The sequence below is a fragment of the Mustela erminea genome, chromosome 8 (genome assembly GCF_009829155.1).
Source record: "Mustela erminea isolate mMusErm1 chromosome 8, mMusErm1.Pri, whole genome shotgun sequence".
Classification (NCBI taxonomy): domain Eukaryota; kingdom Metazoa; phylum Chordata; class Mammalia; order Carnivora; family Mustelidae; genus Mustela; species Mustela erminea.
This window is the reverse complement of record NC_045621.1, coordinates 106252722-106267023: the sequence shown is the minus strand read 5'-3', so window position 1 is coordinate 106267023 and position 14302 is coordinate 106252722. Positions and strand designations below refer to the sequence as shown.

The following is a 14302-nucleotide window of genomic DNA, read 5'->3' as shown; positions in this document are numbered from 1 at the left end:
ATCTCTGTGGAAGTACATCCTTAATTTCCTATAACTTACTCTACTTAATTTGACAGTTGAAAACTTTGTCTCATTTGGTCTCCAGAACTCAGTGGTATACATCACTCAGTGAGCTTAATTTTATTACGGATATTATCCAAATGCTTTTTAATCATCCAAGATCATGAGGAGCACCAGAGAGGCAATGTTATTTACCAGGGATACAAGTGAATTAAACGGAGATGGTACTGATTGATAAAGCTGTTTGAGCTTCCCACTGCACTCTCATTCTGTTTACATGTTAGTTTTGAGATGAGACTGCCATGACTTGAAACTTGAGATCCCAGTCTTCTTTGATTGTGCAACAAAATCACATTAACTGTAACTTATTATCACAATCTGTGTGATAATTCCCAGGGGGCCTGAGTTGGAGTTCGATTTGGTGTTAATATCATATGGAAGGAGAGAGTGGTAAACAATGCTGGGGTGGAAATTTATTTTTAAATTCTAAAGCATCTCTAATTACAAGCTAGGGAGTTGGCTTATTTTGGAAAGGAGAGGTCATATTAAAAGGATTTTGATCAAATTGTCAGTCTTTTCAAATATTCATAATAAAAATCCACCAACAAAGCCATTTTGGGTGTACCAGTCTTTAGCTGCTGGTAGAAGATATTCATGTTTGAGAAGTATGTCTACCTTTAAATATTCACTAGTGCCAATTAAAGTATGACTGAATCACATATGAAAATGTATTAGAGAATAATCTGAAAGTGAAAACATACCATCTGTATAGACATAACTAAGCTCAAAAATAAGAAAAGCATAAAACTTCTGGACACTATCTGTTGTTTGGCTATTATATATATAATTTATCATCTTAATGAATATTCAAATTAAACACACCAAACACCAAAGAAAGACAGCCAATGCTTTCCATTGTTGTTAAAAATCATGTTTATTAAAAGCACTGTATATGACAAAAATATGTTTATTCATTGTTTCTTCTGTCAGTAGAAGGAAAATCTAATCTCGTGGCCCTTTGTCTCTCATAAGCTCTAAATGCTGTATCTTGTGTTGAAAGAAAAAAAGGAGTAGGCAAACAGAGCTTATGAGTAAACAACTGTGTGAATATAGCACTTTGAGTAAGACTTGAATTTCTTCAGCTGTTAATTAAATTCCCAGTGGATAAACAAAATAGCTCCTTCATAGTGTTTGGATTCTGCTTGGGCTTCTTGTCCATCAGCATCAATTTTGAAATGACTAAAGAACAAATCATTAGACAAGGTAAAATCTGGACAGCCTCACTCCCTGGATGATGATAAAAAGGAGTTTCACCAAAAAAATCAACTACCAAAGTAAATAATTCTATGTATGGATGCTTAATGGAAAGAGGTTTCTCACAGTTGGAGTTGGAGCTTATGTAGAATGATATATATGGTAATGAATTAGTGTTAGAAATACCATTATGAAATCATTTCCATTATTTGAAATATACATATACATATATGTATATATGTATACATATATGTATATGTATATATACATATACAAATATGTATAGATCTGATTATATAGATGGGTTGGGACACACACACGTATTTCTTTGTTCTGTCAGTGGGGGATTGAGAAGCAATGACACTTCAAATGCCACAAGCATGCCTTGTACCCAGATCTTGGTTTCTCCTACCATTCTCTAGTGAAAACTGCCAAGCCTCCTTGGGGAATTGGCTGACTCTAGGACTGGGATGGGAAATCCATAAAATTACCACGGAACACTTTAAATGTCTTCCAGAAAGTAAGGACATACTGAGGGCCTATCTAAGGCCTATATTGAGAGGGTTATGTCAAAGGACATAGGAGTCAACCAAGGCCAAAGCTAGAACAATTTGAGCATGTAAGTGATGTTTTATTATACAATAATCCAAAGTATAAAATAGATACCCATGAGTTCATGTTGATATAAATGACTGAATAAATAAATGAGGTGGAAGAGATAGAAACCTCACTCTTTAAGCTTAAGGCTGCACCTACAGATTTTATTTCAAAGAATACAGTGTGCAAAGGGAGAGACATAGGTGATTTCTAGTATGTGATAGACACTACCTCAGTCAGATGATGAAGGTCAGTACCAACAGTTATTAATCATGCTCATAGTGTGTACCCTATGTGATGTGATGAAAATGGCACTTTACCTCCGTGATCTTCTTCCCCAAAGCTCATAGCCCCAGTCTAATCATGAGAAAAACATCAGAAAAATCCCAAATCAGGCATATCTGATGAAACACCTAACAAACACTTCTTAACACTGTCAAGGTCATCAAAAGCAAGAAAAATCTCAGAAACTGTTACAGCTGAGAGAAGCCAAAGAAGACATGACAATCAAGTGTAAGTTGGTATCCAGGATGGGAATCTCAGAAGAGAAAAGAAGGTCAGGGAAAACCTAACAAAATCTGAATAAACTCTGGACATGTATTAATAATTATATATGAGTAGGGGGGCTCATCAATTGTAGCTAATGGAGCTTACCATCTGAAGTTATTAATAAGAGAAACCAGGTATGGAATATATTTGAACTCTCTATATTGTCCCTGTAATTTTTCTGTAAATCTAAAACTGTTCTATTTTTTCTTTTTAAGTGTATTTTTTAAAGTCTCTGAAGAGGCACCTGGGTGGTTTATTTGGTTAAGTGTCTGCCCTTGGCTCAGTTCATGATCCCAGGGTCCTGGGACCTAGGTCCTGGGATCTAGCTCCATATCTCCGTGTCATTGAGTCCTCTGGCTGCCTGCTGGGAGCTTGCTTCCCCCTCTCCCTTTGCCATCTCCCCACCCCTATTGCTTGTGCTCTAGCTCTCTCTCTCTCTCTCTGTGTCAAATAAAACAATAAAATCTTAAAAAAATAAAAGCCCCTGAATTTTTGACATGTTTTAATGACATATGTTTTATAACATATAACATATGGTATATCTTTTCATCAAATGTAGAACTGACTTTTGCTGTAGTCACTTCTCTAAACCTTGATTAAGTCTATTAGCCTAATAGGCCATGCTGTATATGACATCTGTGGCTTTTATCAGCAATATTTATTGAAAATATTTTAACATGTCAATAAATATTTCTTTGCATGAAAATTTAACAATTTACTACATGTATATGCCATAATATATATGATCCATTCTCTGCTATTGGAAAGTTAGGGATGTTTTCTCAAGTTGTCATTATCTCAAAGTATATTTGTAATTTTAAATAAGTCTGTGTGTACAGATTTGATTACTTTTTTATCATAAATACCAGAAATATAATTGCTAAGTCAGGGTGTGCAAAGTTCAGACTTTTGATTCATGTTTTCCGAATGCCACCAGTCATGTATGAAATTTAGTTTCCAGAGCTCCCAGTGACATTCTGATATCAACCCTACATTATGAGTGTATGTCATTTTATTTACATAATTATTAATCAGGTTGAAAATAATTTGAATATATTTATTGGACATTTGCCTTATTCTTTCGTGGAAGAAATTACTTATATACTCTGCCCAATTTTCAGCAATGTTTTTCTTATTACTTAAGAGGTTTTTTTAATTAAATGTTACATAACTCTTTCCGTTATGAAAACACTTTCTAAAAAACTGTTCATGTGACACTAGTTTTACCTCCAGGATGACACGAATTGAGAAAAAACAGGCTTTTTATGTAATTAAGATGAGTACACCTGGGTTAATTTTCTATCTGATGGGTGGTCAAAGTAACTTTGGCATAGTTTATTGCTCTTGTTATTTTGTTCCTTTCATGAGTCATTTACCTTTCATAGCCAATTCCAACTGTCTCATGTCAGCCGCTCCAATACCTAGCCCATGGCCATAACAATCAGATCCTTTACTCAGAAAAAAATGTCATATATGCTGAGTTGTCAGGATAAATTAAGAAATGCCAAACAAATACCATCACAAGCGTTGTTAAATGTATATAAATGTAAGTATAACAATTTTTGTTTATTTTTGTGATTGGAGTAAGTTTGGTTAGGAAAAAAAACTCAACATTAGGATAACTTTGTTGGGTTTATTTTCTTAATATGTATTTATTATTTTTAAATATGGATAAAAATACAGAAAAATAACAAGGTCAAATAAACACACCAACCACTAAACCTTAAAAGGCAGGTCACTACTCACTGATATTTTTCCCAAGAACATACTGGCAAGAGGATGTTGGTGAATTACAAAATTATTAATGAAGATAATTCAAATATGTTGCCAACTATGTGTGCAGTTCTGCTAATGTTTCCTTGTATACTAGAAGGCATATCTACCATTTTGGGAATATGCTATTCTTACTTAAGCTGTATTTAGTGTGCTTCTCTAACAAATGAGAAACTTAAACTTCTATAATTTAAATAAGAGTGGAATGGTTACGTGTCAGTAGTGAAACTACAAGGATTTCATTTTTGTTTAATGTTTATTCAGTCAATTATGACAACATCCTATGGGGAATTTCATGCACTGTTACACATCTTGAATTACTAATAAGGAATAGTGTAAATTGCTTCCTACTTCCTATCCTTTACTTGATAAGAACCTCACTATTTCCCAAGACATTTGTAAATATGTTTTGCTTTGTTGGAAGTATTATGCATTAGAAACAAACACATTTTCTTCTATCTTGTTTTTCACTGAATTCACAGTGCATTTTTATATTTGAAAACTTAGAAACCCTGATTACTACATTATGGTGTAATAAAAAGTGGTTCATTATTCTCATATAACACTTGATTGTAACTTTTCATGTAGAAAAAATTCAAATAAATGCAAATTTTCAAGTGGATAGTATAATATTAGGAATATTATTAAAGCTTCTTCTAAAACCCTGCTTTAAAGTAGCCAAAAAAAAAAAAAGAAAAGAAAATAGAATTCAGAATGAGAAACTAGTTCTGATTTTTTATTGGCAGTAGACAAAGTACATGGCACTGGGCCAGTTTTATCATTTGTTAGAAAAAGCAAAAAAAAAAAAAAGAATAACTTGCATTTCCAAAATAATTAGCTCAAAATCTCTGTGTGCATCATAAATAGATTAAAAAAACAACAACTTTGAAATGCAAAAAGTAAGATATTAATTTGGGGCATATAACAAATAGATGAGAAAAGTCTTACTTTTGCAAAAATGTTTGTAGAATTGCATATGTTTTCAAAGTTTCTGTAAATGATAAATTGAGATAGAAAAAGATAGCTGATCTGCTATATCAGAAATGAAAACATTAATTATATTTCATATTTTTGAGGACCTATTGTCTGGCAACACTGTGACTCCCTACTCAGTGGAATGTCATAAGACAGGTATATCCACATGAGATGTTAACCATGTCACTATTTAATACAATGATATCCAAACCACTATATCATATTAGGAGAAAACTAATCATCAGGTGATATATGCTGTTTAATGTTGGTCAGATATGAATAGCTGGCTTTCTTTGCTTCCAAGCTGCATGGGGTCTCCAGCCAGCCTAAGCAACTTGAAATGAGTCTAACCAAGCCCAAGAGAGGATGATGAATTTGATCATCATTATTATACATATCCTCATGTCTGCCACTGAAGGCCATGATGTCCAATCACCTACAAGTTATAAAAGCTGACTTCTCTTACTTTAGTTTCTTTCCAACCTACATCTGAGACTTTTCTTTCACTAGAATTGATATAATAAACTTTATTCCAAATAAGAATTTCATCACTTTTTTTTTCTTTTTTTTAAAGAGTTATTTATCAGTTTTAGAGAGAGAGAGAGGGAGAGAATGTCAAGCAGACTTTCCAATGAGTCCAGAGCCAGGCATGGGGCTTGATCCCACGACACTAAGATCATGACCGGAACAGAAACCAAGAGTCAGGTGTTTAAGTGTCTGAGCCATTCAGGTATCTCCAAGAGTTTCTTCACTTTCTTTGGAAAAGGACAAACACAAATGATATCTCTTTAGCACTCTTTGGGTTTTGGAGTTGAACTGAGTGATCCAGAATCAAATACATTATTAGCCCTTTTCTACCTGACACTTAAAAGGTTATTTCAATGGATCATACACAATCCCTGCTTCCCAGATTCTAATAACATAAAGGAGAGGAAGAAAATGGTACATACTAGTAAGTACATCCCAATGTAGGTTTTAAAAACAATTATACTAAAGACAGAAAGAGAAATACCAGAATGGGTATGGCAAAGATTATTTAAAACTGAGACAAAATTCCTAGGAAAGATTTCTGATTTGAACTAAACTTGAATTCCATTTCAAACATGACAAATCAATACAAATATTAGGAAAAACATGTCTATTTTCAATTTCAGAAACAAGAACCTTGAAAAGCATAGTATGGAATTATGGATTAATAAAAATTTCCTCCACATTAGCTTTCAAACCACACAAGAATAACACTGATGTATAAGTTAGCATTTTAGGATTTTTTTTTTTTTAAGACTGTAAAAACACTAGGGGTCTTTGGGCTTGAAGACAGAATTTAAGGAAGATGATTCCTGTGACTTTGTAGAATCTGGCCAGAAATTACAAGAGACTAAAGATAAGGATATATGTTAAGTAAAAGGAAGTAGGAAGAAAATTAAAATACTGGATCCTCTGGAACTTTTAAAGCTCACAAAGAGAAGGTGGAAACTTAAGTGTTATATGCATATCATTCCTGAATCTCCTGATTATATCCAGTCAAATAGTATTAAAATACAATAAGGTGCTAAGAAATCTTCTAAGAAAACTCCTCAAAATTGAACAAAACAAATATCATCTTCTGAAAATTCCATTTAGAGAATTTGGGAGCATAAAGTAGAAACCCTTACTTTATCGATCAGATTTAAAACAGGAATATAAAATTTTGAAGTCTGTAAAAACAGATGAAGTTTGTAATGCGGAAGATTAGATTCAGAGGACTAGAGTTTGTAGTATAGATGTAACTATTCAAAATAGGAACAGGAACAAATTGCTGTAAAGTTACAATATTGGAAAAGTTCCCTAAATTTACTAATGAGTAATTTGAAACCCAAGAATAGAGTTTAGACTCAATTAATTCTCATGCACATGCATACACACAGTAAAAATGCTTGAATTTGGTCTGTGGGACTATTATTATTTTCTCCTTGGGAAACTATTATGCCATGTTTCTTTTATTTGATATTGTTCAACTAACATTTTCATTTTTACAGGGTATTTATGTGTGTGTTGCTAAGGAAAAATTCTTTCTTGACTTGTCAGCATTTCAGTTAGGATTTCTCAAAGTACACATGTTATGTGTAGCTATTAATATGCTAAAAGAGGAATTCTTTAAATCCTTGTATTCATAACCATGTATGAATGGCTACAATGGTGTGACCACAGTTACTAATCAATCTCAAATACACACATGCAAACACAGACACACACATACATAATTATAATTAAATATATAATTAAACATAATTACATACAATTAATAATATACAAATACAATATATAATTAAATACAATTAAATTCTATGGTACCAGTATTCTTTGAGCAATCCTCAAACCTTTACAAACTTTCTACCCTTTAACCATAAATATGAACATATAAGAAAACATTGCCTGTTACTGCCACTAGTTTTATCCTCTGGGTAGCTTGAATACTTATTTTACTGAGCATTAGATTTCCATAAAATTGAATATGATATCCAATATTAATTGATTCTGGATGGTATGTTTTTGCATAACGATGTTTAAGAAGGACTTGTCAATACAATTTGCTCTCAATTGTCACAGTGATGTCAAATAAAAAAGGTTCAGGTGCAAATGTGATAATTAATTTCTTCAATTATTTTAACACCATCACCCAAAGAAACACAGCCAAGTATATATTTGAAATGTATAAAACACATTTATATATTTATATATATATATATATAAATATATACATATATTTATATATATATATATAATGAAAATTGTGATCCAAAAATTTAGATGTGTATATCACATTTCTCCAATGCTTCAGTGATCTTTACACTTATAATTTTATCTACATCAACAATTTTATCTTTTACAGGTAATTCCACATTTCATTATGAAGGATGTTGTTTTGTTCCACATTTAACATGTAAAATATATCATTCTCAGTGATGAAGGGACTGTAGGGCAGAGTTTTTATTTATTTTTTTATTTTTTTAAGGTTTTATTTATTTGACAGAGAGAGAGAGATCACAAGTAGGCAGAGAGGCAGGCAGAGGGAGAGGGGGAAGCAGGCTCCCTGCTGAGCAGAGAGCCTGATGCAGGGCTCTATCACAGGACCCTGAGCTGAGATCATGACCTGAGCCAAAGGCAGAGGCTTAACCCTCTGAGTCACCCAGGAGCCCCTCTGTAGACTTTAGACTTACACTTATTTTTCCCTTCTCTTTGCTGAAAGTTCTTGGAGATGTAATCTCACGACAACTGTCACATGAGAGCTTGATTTGTTAATTCATTTAGCTCAGGGGTGAGCAAAATGAAAGGAAATGGCTTTCTCTATGCTTTTGCCACAGTTAACATAGGTTCCATTCATAATGATGTATTGATTAACTGCAACTCAACTTGGAATAAATTTACACTATTTTTGCCTTTTGAGGGGTTTGGTATTGTGGGGATGTAATGATCCTTCTCTACATTCATAACATGTTAGAATTTTTTGTTTCAACTAGTTATGTCACGTATGGCTCCCTTGGAGCCCTCTCAATTTCCTGCTTTCTTTCTTTTCCTTTCTTTTCTTTTTTTTTTTTTTTCACTGAAATTTCTTTTAAGATAATTGTAGATCCACATGCAATTATAAGAAACAATACAGAGAGATCCTGTGTATCCCTTACCCAATTTCCTCCTATGGTAACATGCTGCAAAGCTATAGTACAATAGCATATCCAGAATGATGACTTTGATATATACTCCAAATGGAATATTTACCTTACAAAAAAAGATCTACTATGTTGCTTTTTTATAACCATGCCTGTTTCCCTCTTGCCCCCATTCCTCCTCCTAAAAATCAGTAATCAGTTCTTCATTTCTATAATTTTGTCATTCCATAATGTTACATAAGTGAAATCATATAATATGTAACATTTTTGCATTTGCTGTTTCACTCATCATAATTCTCAGCTTTACCAGATTCTTCTGTGTCAGCAGTTGATTCCTTTTTATTGCTAAATAATATCCCATGGTAGGGATGCACAACAGTTTAATTTTTTACCCATTAAAGAACTGGGTGGTATTGTTTGGGGCTTTTATGAATAAAGCTGCTATAAAGATTCATATTCAGGTTTTAGTGTGGACCACACATGTCTTCACTCCTAGGGTAGCAAGATAATCGCATGTTTAGTTTATTTATTTATTTATTTATTTATTTATTTATTTATTAAGAAACTGTCAATTGTTTTACAGAGGCTTATAACATATTAAATTCCCAATGATGGCTGCTGTCACTATTTTTATTTTAACCATTCTGGTAAGTGTGTAGTGATATCTCATTAAGGTTTTAATTTGCATTTCCCTAATGCCTAATGATGTTGAACACCTTTTCATGTGATTATTTTGCTAACTGTATATTCTTTTTAAGGAAATGTCCCTTCATGTTTTCTGCCCATTTTTTCAAAAGGAATTTTTTTTGAGTTTTGATGTTTTACACATTCTAGATAACATTCTTTTTTTGACATGTGGTTTGCAAATATTTTCTCTCATTCTGTAACTTGCCTTTTCATCCTTGTTGTAGTGAGATATTTTGGAGGACAACAGTTTTTCATTTTTATGATGTTTGATCTTTCAGTTTTTCCTTTATGGATCTTAATTTTGGTGACAAGTCTGAGAATTCTTTACCTAGCAATATTTTATGAGTTTTTCTTCTATGTATATCTTTTCTTTTTTCAAGAGAATTAAGACTTTATTTTCTTGTTTCACAAATAAACTTGTTTTAATTGGTTGTTTTTTAGTAATTAGTCAAAGAGACCAAATCCCATATCATTGTCTGACTCCTCGGACTCTTCCTGTGCTTCAGCCTTGGCTGGGGCTGCTGTAGCAGCAGGTGCAGCAGTGGTGCCAGCAGCCATGGGGGCAGCAGCCACAAATGCAGATGGATCAGCCAAGAAGGCCTTGACCTTTTCAGCAAGTGGAAGGTGTAATCAGTTTCCACAGCCAAAGCCAGAACCTGCTCGTATGCATTGATGATAGAATGGGGCACTGATGGAACAGCCTGGTACCCTATCTGCAGACATATGCTGGCAACATTGCAGACACCCTTCAGGAAGTGAGACAGCAGAGTTTCCTCCATGATATCAAGCACTTCAGGGTTTGTATATCCTGCCTTTGCCAAACACTTGCTAATGATCAGCCCAAAGAAGAAGGGGGAGGTGTTCAGCATGTTCATCAGTGTGGTTTTGCTGACTCTCACTTGGTCTCCTGTCTTAATCACCTGCGCATCACTCAGGATTTCAGTGGTGTCTATGGAAATTTTAGTGGTGATGCCTAAAGCCTGGAATAAGTATGTCTTCTCAGGCCCCAGACCAGTGTTCTGGGCCGGCACAGTGACCTCACTTGGGGCTATGGCACCAGCATGGGTGGCCCCTGGCATCTTATTGGCCAGCATCATGTCCCTGATCTCAGTGAGGTCAACCTTGGTGAACAAAAAGCCCACATTCTCCCAGATATGAGGTAACAGTTTTTCCAGATCTGGGTTCTTCTCCAGATGTCCTCAGATGGCATTGCACATCATGGTGCTCTTGCCCATCAGCAGGACAGCATTACTGCAGAGGGACCTGCTGATCTGTTGCATCTGTTTTGAACTCATATTGTCTGCTCCCACAATGAAGCATTTTGGATAATAATCCAAAAGTTGGATGTTCTTAAGGAAGTAGTTGGACTTCCAGGTCACTCTGTCTTCCCTGGGTATAATGACGGTGTGTCAGAGATTGCCACGCAGAGTTTCAAGACCACACCACTCTCATGAGGATGCCTGGAGAGAGGAGGGCTCCCATGTATATCCTAATATACATCCTAATTTTATCCTAATTTTATATTTTTATATTTTATATTTAAGTCTTTGATTCATTTTGAGTTGTTCTTTTTAATATTTAATACTTAGATCAAATCTTAGGGTTTGCCCACAAATGTTCAATTTTTCTAGGTTGCCCCATTTGTTTCTTATAATTGTTGATAGTAGTCTCTTACAAGCATTTGTATTTCATATCAGTTGTAGCTTCTCTTTTATCTTTTATTTCTAATTTTATTTCTTTAAGCTATCCCTCTCTGGGTTTTTGTTGTTGTTGTTGTTTATTTATTGAAAAATATTATTGATCCATCTTATAGTTTCTGTTTCATTTATTTTCTCTCTGATATTTATTATTTCCTTCTTTCTGCTAACTTAGGGCTTTGTTTATTCACTTTTTTTCTAGTTCCTTGAGACTTACCATTAGAGTGTTTATTTGAAATATTTTGCTGTTTTCTTGAGGTAAGCCATCGTCATTATAAGCTTCTCTCTTTGAACTGCCTTTGCTCCATCCCACAGATTTTGATATGTCAAATTTCATCAGTTTCAAGTTTTTTATTGATTTCTTCTTTGATTTCTTCTTTGACCCATTCGTTTTTCAGTAGTATCCTATTCAATAACCATATATTTGTGATTTTTTTCCAGTTTTCTTCTTGTAATTGATTTCTAGATTCATATAACTATAGTTAGAAAAGATGCTTGATATGACAGCATTCTTCTATTCAATGAGATGTATTCTGGAGCCTTACATATGATCTGTCCTGGAGAATGTTCCATGTGTACTTGAGAAGAATGTCTAGTCTGTTGCTTCTTTTAGCCAGTCTTTAAGGACAGACTTGCTATAGACAAAATCTTTTAGTTTTCCTTTTCTCAGAGTTCTTAAATTCATTTCCGAAGCACATGTTCATTGTATATAGAATTTATGTTAGTAGTATTTTTCTCGGCACTTGAAATATATTGTTCCATTTCCTTCTGATTTCCATGGTTTCTGATGAGAAATCTTCCTTATTCTTATTTTTTTTTTTTTCCCATGTGTAAGGTGCCATGTTTCTCAGGCTGCTTTCAAGGATTTTTCTTTATCTGTGGCAGTCAGAGGTTCAATTATAATGTGTCCTAGTATGATTTTGTTCAAGTTTTCCATTTAGAATTTACTCCGCTTTTTGCATTTGAGGTTTATGACTGTGGTGGCTAATTTTATGTCTCAATTTGACTAGGCTAAGGGATGCCTAGGTAACTGGGAAAACATTATTGGCAGGCAGATCTGTGAGACCATTTCCAGAAGAAATGAACAATTGAATCAGTAAACTGAGTAAGGAAGAAATGCCCACACCAATGTGAGTGAGCATTATCGAATCAACTAAGCCATAAAATAGAATGAAAAAAGTGAAGAAGGGCAAATAGTTTCTTCCTTTCTCGTTGAGCAAGGACATCCATCCTCTTCACCCCTTGGACATCAGCATTCCTGATGCTTAGGCCTTCAAATAGACTTACACCAATGGCCTTCTAGCTTTTTATACCTCCAGCTCTCAGAGATTCACACTTTTTTGTTTGTTTGTTTGTTTTTGTCCCCCCCCCCACCCCACCCCGGATTTCATGCTGTTGGTCTCAGGACATTGGACTAAATCATACCACTGTCATTCTTGGTTATCTAGTTTTCAGAAAGCAAATGTGGGACTTCTTAGTCTCCATAACCATGGGAGACTATTCCTGTAATAAATCCCCATTTGTAAGCATCTATCTATCTATCTATCTATTATCTATCTATCATGTGTTTATCTATCTGTCTTGTTAGTTCTGTTTCTTTGAAGAAACCTAATACCATGTCTTTCCAAATTTTGGATGTTGTCAGCTATTTCTTGGAGTACATATTTAGCCTTACTCCCTTTTCTTTTTCTTTAGGATCCTAAAATATGAATGGAGCATGTCCTTGAATCTCTGTGTTTTTCTTTAGTCTGATAGGTCTCTGCTGCTCAGCTTGTGTAATTTTTTTCTATCTTTTATCTCACTGATTCTCTCCAATTTTTCCCCCTACTGCTGCTGAGCTCATCCACTATGCTCTTTTTATTTTATTTATATATAAATTTTTTTTTCTTTTTTTTTTTTTTATTTCCAGCATAACAGTATTCAATAAATTTTTAAGTTTTAGATTTTCCATTTGGTGGTTCTTTATATCTTTTTATGTTTTTCTGAGAATTTTTATTTCATCTGTTAAGGCTTTCTTTTCTCATTCTGCTATTGAAACCATCCACTGAGATCTTTGTTTTGGTCAAATTTAGTTCTACTATTTCCGTTTAGTTCTTTACATCTTCTTCTTTGCTGAAGCTTTATTTTTATTTTTATTTTTTATTTGTAGCTTGTTCATATTTTCTCATTAAGGCATTTTTATTATGAAAGCTTTAAAATCTTATTAGCTAATTCTAACATTGCTATCATCTTTGTATTGGCATTTGTTCATGGTCTTTTTCTCATTCAGCTGGAGAAATTCTTAGTTCTTGGTATGAAAAAGAATTTTCTATTGAAACTTGGACATTTTATATTATTAAACTCCAAGTCTTGGGGCACTTGGATTAAGCCTCTTAATTAATTAAGTGGGTTAAGCCTCTGCCTTTGGCTCAGGTCATGATCTCAGAGTCCTGGGATCCAGCCCCGCATCGGTCTCTCTGCTCAACAGGGAGCCTGCTTTCCCCTCTCTCTCTGCCTGCCTCTCTGCCTACTTGTGATCTCTCTCTCTCTCAAACAAATAAATAAAATCTTAAAAAAAGAAAAAAGAAAACAACAACCTCCAAGTCTTGTTTACATCTTCTCTTTCATTTGGCTTTAGTGACACAATTCTGGAAGGGGAAAGGAGGAGGTGCTGTGTCATTACTGCCAGATGAAGTTAAAAATCTAGATTGTTCCTCAGCATTTGTTGATAACCAAGGAGGATGTTTCTGGTGAGTGCTTGGCTGTGTTTGGTCTTCTGCCCCTCCATGTGGTCACCACTAACACAGTGGTAAGAACAGCCTTGTTGTAAAGGCCATTTGGGCAACTCTTAAACAACTTAGTTAGACCTCTTCTGATATCACCCCATTTAAGAAGAAAATGTGGACTTCATTATTGCAAAGAGGGGCATAATTCCAGGCTCTTCACAGGCTATTCATGTGTGTGTGTAGTTTTTTGTTTTGTTTTGTTTTGTTTTGTTTTTATCTTTACCATTTAGTTCCCTTATATTTGCTTTTATGTATAATGCTCAAGCTTTTAAGTTGTACTTTGTGGAAAGAATAAGGAAAAGTATGTCTACTCATCCTTCCCATAAACAGAAATCCAGTTTCCTTTTAAAAGAGTATA

At 34.1% G+C, this 14302-nt stretch overlaps 1 pseudogene; it reads right to left on the bottom strand.

The window, feature by feature from the left end:
- Nucleotides 1-9926: 9926 nt before the first annotated feature.
- On the bottom strand, nucleotides 9927-10891 carry LOC116597101 (annotated as a pseudogene).
- Between the last annotated feature and the right edge of the window lie 3411 nt (nucleotides 10892-14302).